The following is a 7,765-nucleotide window of genomic DNA, read 5'->3' as shown; positions in this document are numbered from 1 at the left end:
AGAACGATTCCTATATTCAGGTGATTATATCCTAATGAAAACATACCTATAAATATTATATTCCATTTCTGACAATACATCTTATACTATACCCACTGAAATCACTCCTTGTTTACGATACGGTGAACTATATTTCATGTTTTTATTTCACGATTTTATTTGGGTGTCCAAATTCTGAGCATGAAAATGTATCTGCTACACAGTGACAGTGCCTGCAAAGATTCCACAATGGAACAAAAAAAGTAGTGCCCATTGCATGTACACTACTTTCTCCTAACAATCCCACAATGCAATGCTTCACACGTTATATATATGAGGAAATTATCTCAATGTACTACTCACTGCAGAATAAACTGCACAACAGTTGATCACACCCCAGCATGATCACTAAATACAGAGACAACTCTTTGCACTGAAGTCATTCATTTTCCACCACAACAAAAAACCACTAATAAAACATGATTTTTAAATTTAAGTTGATTAGTCAATCAAGATTTATTAAAACCAATAAGTGGCTTCAAATAAGAACCAACACCAATGCACAACATGTTGTCTCTTGTCTGGACTGCACAGGACTGTTTCTGTGGAAACACTCATAACATGTGGCTACACATGAGAAAATCATAATTATTGATTCCACAAGAATTACAATGAATCAATATTGAAACTGCAGCTGGTTTGAATCCAGTGGTACCAGACAAATGATATAACTCCTTGTAGTTTTTGCCATTTCTGTATCAGACTATATTTAGTCGCAAAGGAATATATTATAAAATATCCCATAGGAACACATTATAAAATGTCTCTAAGGTTTGCACAATGTATCTTGTTCAGACCTTAGAGACATACCGCACCAAAAAAAATCAACAGATTACCATTTTTCTTTCGGAATCTATATTGTCACAGTCCAAAATATGTGTGTATCAAAAAATATGAAGAACTGAAATTACTAACCAATTGTTCTGAGGATGTTTTCCTGAAAAACCAAAAAGCAACTCCTACTGATGACTGAAACAAGTATGTTAAGAAAAAATTACTGTAGTCTCATACTTTGTGCTCAGTTTAGCTTGTATTTTAAGTGATGTAAAGGAAATTATACAATTCCCTGTGGACATTAGACAAATCTGAATTTTTATATTTTTTCTATCTATGTTTTTAACATTATACGACTGTCCAGTGAAAGATAATCTATTATCAGTAATCCACACTAATCCTCTAACAGTGAAATACCGTGGATTAATACACTGTTAGAGTACTGTGTGTGAATGGACAAATGATTCCCCTTACACCTATTACAAACAAGTACAAGGAATGTTTTCACCATATGATATTATGACAGCTTGACTGCAGCTGCATTGTATTACTGCAATTGAGAGTAATTTGAAATCGATTAAAATATCAAAGACAGAACATAAGGACGAGAGCACAAAATTGGTGTAGCTGCTTCAAAAGCCACAGTCACGGTTTATCAGTGTTTGATCTGTAGTGTTACAATATGTCACAACAACTAGTTTCTGAACTGTAAATGGATAAGGAAGCAACATCTTTGAAGAATGTGTATCGCTGCAGTTCCAGGATACATGTTGTCTGGATTTATTTATTTAAACAAGACGTGCACAAAACAATCATACTCCACAATTTCCGGCTATTGCTTTTAATTTTACAGCCTTCTGTTGTATGTCCAATCCTCTCTCATTTGGTTTGATTGCAAGCTGCTGTAATATTCAGTGTGGATTAAAATAGCAGAAGGCCTTCGGTGCTTGTCGACTGGAAGACACAGCCATAGTAATCTCCCAGATGTGTCTCACATGGCTCTGGAATCACTGGAGAAGTCTACTCGCAGGCCTTATGTGGATTTCAGTAAAAACAATCAGAAACTCCTGGCACAGGAACTGTAAGTAATTCTATGATGGCCTTGGAGACAGTAACAAGAGGTGACAGTTATAATCACTGTTGTATAGCCATGACTAGTGGTAAGATATGTGGAAGAGATTCCTTAACATGGATGTAAAAGATGTGGATGGAAAACATGTTGGACATGACTTGGCCCAAACTAGAGGACCTAACCTCCTTTCCATCCTCCTATCTGTCCAAGCTTTAGGATCTATTCTTCAGTACATCTCTTTCAGTGTCCTTCCAAGAAAAGCAGTAGAATCAGTCATTTTGGCAAATGTACAAAAGCGTTCAAGTGACAAAGCCCTGTAGCAGCAGTGGGATGTTAAGACAATAGTGTGTGTTATAGAGCCACAAAGTCAGCAGTGGGTGGAGGTCAGGGTGGTTGGTGGGTCAACAACAACACCGGAGACTTCTGTTCATTGCCCATTTCCTACCGATCAGCATCGACTCTTTTAACCAAGACCACGATCCTAATCGAGTCTATATTATTGACTTTATTGACTAATATTAACCATAAAAACATGGGTTGTCCAACCCCAATACCAGTATAGGAAATGCCTCTGATACAGTCCAAAATGCTGGATTGGGTATTGGCAAATACACAAGTCTGTGCACCAATCCAATATCATGTAATCTGTTACCCCTGAAATGGAGCCCTGCTAGTTCCCAGCAGTGTCCTGTTTGCCATTTTCCCCAGGATGCTGAAGTCATGACCAACCCTATTCTGACTCTGATTGGCTTACCCTGATATTATTACCCTAACCCTAACCAATCCCACTCCTCATGCCTACACCTAACCAACCAAACCATCGAAGACAACAAGTACTAGCCAGTCACAGTAGGGCGGGTCATGTGCCCTGTGCTTCCACTGGGAACTGGCAACTACTGTTTTAGAGCACCCAAGAAGAGTTGATCTCTGGTAGTGTAATGTTAGCCAGAGCTAGCTAAATGTCAGCAATGTTGACTGACTGTCACACTAGATAATAAAAGAAAGTTCTGTCTGTATTCACATTTTACAACCTGAATCAGGCCATATAACAACCATAGCAATCACAGGCTTAGTAGTATACATCTGTTAAAAAAAAATATATATATATATATATACCCCTAACATTAACGATCCAAGCCACGATCTTTCCCTAACAAAGTTGTTTTTGTGCCCAAACCTAACTAAACTTTACCCATAGCGTAGTGTTATGTTGAAAATTGTTTATTTTTGAAAATGTCACTGATTAAACCCTAAGATGTGTCATTCTACAGGGCCTGGACATTTTAAGCTGTTTTGTGCCATAAATAATTGCTGTATTTCTTTTGGGCAGTTGTCGTAACAAACACAAAGCAGGCACTACCAACCTAATTTCTGTATCAGTGTAGGGTCTATTGTGCTTTACAGCACAAATGATAATTGCTTTATGGCAAAACAGAAAGAGGGTATTGGTGTAATCAGAGCTAAAGCTTTTAGTTTCTGGCAATGGCAGCTGGTGGAAGCAATCATGATGCTGATTGAAAAATGATTTTCCAACATGTTTATCTGTTTAGTAAAGCTGGAAAAAATGCTTGGCAGCCAAGAAGCAACATTCCTTTTACAGCAGGAAACAACAGATTTGGTCTGTTTTAATAACCTTGGAGTGACTATGTCCATTTCCTTTTCCATGGTTTTATGTATTTACAATGACTAGATCAATATGGCACTCGTCTAAAGGTCCAGTCACAGCTGAAAGTGGTACAATGAAGTTCATCTCGATGTCCTTAACATAGGTGCTACTCATAAGGGTGGTTGGTGAACTGCTGTAACTGGCAAGCTAACTGCTAACACGCTAGTCAGTTACTAACGTTCTTGCTCTCTATCTCTTTGAACAGATATCTGCATATGAATGCAGAATCTGTAAAGGACCAAGATCGGAATCTTCACATTAGAAGCATTCTGGTTTTCTGTTTGTAGTAGTATTGACCAATCACATTTGTGTGGGCTTTGGTTGCATGCCAGTCAACAGTTTGTGTGGACAGCACCGGAGGCGGAACGTATTGGCCAAAATGCACTTTAGGAACCTATGGGCCATTGTCTGACAACAATTTAGCTTTTCACTAGGTTTTTTTTCAAAGTATAGGCATTCATTTGCAGGTATCTGTTTAATGGGCTAATAAAGGTTAGAGTCAAACCCATGGCCGCTGCAGGAAGGACTCAGCCTTGGTAGACGAGGTCCCAGCTCTACCAGGTGAACTATCAAGGAGATTGTGGAGAAATAAAATTGAATGCTGCAACACATCTAATAAACTAGCGTCCTCCATTTTGTTCCCGGTGCACCATCACATCACAGGTCAGCAGTGTCAAGCTTGCTATAGGTCAATGCCACAACATTGCTGTCAAAGTTGAACATGTGAAGGATTTGTTTGGCAGTGCTGTCTCCTAGAAATTCTGGTTATATACAACTAATTTGCAACGGCAAATATCTTGTAAGTGAAACATAACGCAAAACAAATTTTAAATTAACAGAATAGGGAAATGTATGGAAATTAACATACCTGGCAAAATGCAAAAATGCTGAACGTATCAATAAAATGTTCACTGACAACCGATTTAATTTGTTTTATGCCAAAATAGACAATCTTGCAATATTATCCACTCTTAGTCACTATAGCGTTATTCAAAAGTCAGCAGTGACTCGAGACATACGATTTTTTTGAACATTTACCCAAAATCACAATATTTTCCCAACCTTTTGTTTTGCAGCAGTCTGGACTCAAACCCTGACTGTTGTCTCTGAACATAATCCTGGCAGGTATTACATTGTCACCACAACGTAATTATTTAGTAATATACAAACATAATTTCTAGGAGACAGGGTTGTGTATGGAGCTACTTCCAAAATTTGCAGTGACTACATTTGAATTAATTCATTTTGCTGCTAAATTTGATACAATGATACAGTACTGTTTAAAAATTCTACATGTAGCATGTTTAGCTTAAAGGATTTGAGTACTATTTTTGTACATTTGATCATAATTTCTATAGGTTATAATATTATTATAATTGTCACATGTTAACAGAAACTTGAAGTTTTAACTCAGAATAATCCGGTCTGAATAAACTGGCTAACTGTTGGCCTCGTCTCACTGCTCGTGTTTCTCGTCCTGTTGGACTTGCATGCTTGTTTTAACATGTTTCCAGATCTCAGCAATTAAGTGCAATGTTATCATAACTGATAGAAATGATGGACAACACAGCTAAAGTATAACCCACATTGTAATTATCAGGAATTCTGTACTACATCTGGCTCTGTTAGCAGCCAGCACTTATGATGGTTTGGTATTTTGGATTAATTTCATCGCTGCACTAAAGCTTGCATTGTCTCAGATAATCAACTGCATTTAATGGCTACATAAATATTTTTAACAGAAACACAAAGACATCAATGGCTACGTTGGAAGGCTGAGAAAGAAGTTTTCCTGCTACAGTGCAGCACGTGTTAACGCTAACTGCTCTTTAATTTGACTCCTGCAGAAGCGTAATGTTTTTCTTGCAGGAATGAATGAATGAAAGTTGAACATTCTGCTGCCAAACCACATTTCAAGAGTTTTAAACTTTCCTTGTGACAGTTAACATGGGGGGAAAAAGTGGTTCTGTTCCAAGGCCACCCAAGCCAAAATGACACATTTTTTGAATTATTCTAGTGTTACTTTGTTACAGTCAAATAAGATGGGTGTTCAATCAATAATGTCCCTCATCCCTCCCTTTCTACCCGATGCCCTCCCACCTCCACCCGCAAAATTAACCAAATAACACTGCAGCCGCCAAGAATATCTCCCCGAGCCATACACGGACTCATGTCTCTACTGAGGGGAAAAAAACCTGTCTAACACTATGGTGCTTAAATTGGCAAAAGATTCATGACCTGTTAACACACTGGGGGGCAAAGGCAGATATGCCAGTGCATCCCATTAAAGCCTAGGACAGTATGCATTAAGGAGCTGGCTCTCTTAAACATACCGATCAAAATATTAATGGTACGCTATAAACACTGTGCCTTTATCTGACAGTGATTTACTTTACAAAGACCTTAATCCAAGAGCGCGGAGCGGCTCTGCTCATTAGCAGTGGCCTTTAACTCACACTCCGGGGTGACACACACAGGTGGACGCTGAGCCCGGAGTGACTATTGTGTTTATGTTATCTTTTCATAAGCTCTGTTTGAAATTTGTCAAACTGCATCACTGTTTAACTATGTGCCAGTCACCATTCAAGCTGCCAGATGGGTGCCTTTCTGCTAACCTTGCCCAAGGCTGCTCAGCCACACAGCATGTCTCTCTTTCCCCCCTCGGCCTTTTCTGTTTCTCTCCCGCGTCCCCCAGCACCGCGAGCTCTGTCAAAATCTGACTACCATGACTCTAATTTCCCTTTAACTGAAAGCGTACGCCGGCTACGAATAAAAGTTCACGTCCCTGATGGTAGCTGCAGACAAGCGGCAACGTAACACCATTAAAGTTTTGCAGCTCCGGGCAGCAGAATAGTGGAGCATACTATAAACCTAGTTAGGTAGGTGTTAATGTTTATGGAAACAGTGAGGGAAAACTTTGACAGAAAACAACCCGGTAATTAGCTGCAATTTAGATTTAGCGATGGGAACCACAACACACACACACACACACACAGTGAAACAGAGCAGCTCAGCCTCTGTATGCTCTCCTCACCTCTCGTGCTTCTCTAACATCTCAAAGGCTTCACTGGAAATGGAAAGATTATGTTTTCTGTGACAATTATAAATAAAAAGATTCAAGCTGCCATTGTTTACCATTAATTTCTATACAACATAAAAGTTCTATATTTCTGTAAAGTTATTTAATTGTTGTGTGGCAATGCGATTAAATCACTGATTTAAAATGTCTTAGCTGTTGTATAATTTTTTTAACTAAACTAGAAATTTGCGACCTGTTATTACAGATTCTTCAGTAGGAGTATTAATAGATGAACTAACTCATTGGTCTATTCATGGGATATGTTGATAGTAAGAAAAATGTTGAACATGGACACTCTTATCCTTTAAGCACGTTTCAAGTGTCTGCTATTTGAATTTCTTGTCATAGCCTCAAAGGAGGCTTGAAACAGTAGAAAAGGTATATTACTGTACAGCATGCATTTCAAAGTCAAAGTCAAAGTCAGCTTTAATGTCAATTTCTTCACATGCACCAGACATACAAAGGAATCGAGAGGACGTTTCTCACTCTCCCACGGTGAAACAGATAAAGTGCACAGGCACAACAGATAAGGCAAGAAACTAAAACTACTAAATTAAAACTACTCCATTCATTTCAATGTAAAGTCATGAGTTTGAGTTGCTAAAACATGCTAAACACACTTATGGTCCTTTAAAAAACGTGGTTTTGGTAACCTTTGATTTCAGGACGGCATTGTTTGGTTAAACTCTTCAACCTTTCGTCATTGATAAATTACTTTCAATATTGGATACCCTGCTCCATGATTTATTAATAACTGAAACATTAATATAAAGCTCTATGATTAGGTTCATCATTAGGATCACTCATCAGACTACTTTTGAGGATAAAGTCCCACAACGAAATTAATGTGTTAACAGGTCAAGTATGTTAGGAAATAAGAAAGAAAAATGTTGCTGTCACCTTCAGGAACCTCACTCAGATTTCACAAATAATTGATATTTTGACTTTGCAAATCTGCATTTATGGAAAAAGTGTATTCATATGACTTTCATAAACAAGCTAGTCTACATAGGTAATCTCATGATGAAACTTTATATTTCACTGTGTGGAACATATTTGTTATTTCTATAAATTGAAAAAAAAAACATAAATTGAGGCAGTTTAACTGAAATTCCTCTTTGTTGCCCCATACAGC

The sequence above is a fragment of the Morone saxatilis genome, unplaced genomic scaffold (assembly GCF_004916995.1).
Source record: "Morone saxatilis isolate NCDOM2014 unplaced genomic scaffold, NCSU_SB_2.0 Contig18, whole genome shotgun sequence".
Lineage (NCBI taxonomy): Eukaryota > Metazoa > Chordata > Actinopteri > Moronidae > Morone > Morone saxatilis.
Note: the sequence above shows the minus strand (reverse complement) of the source record.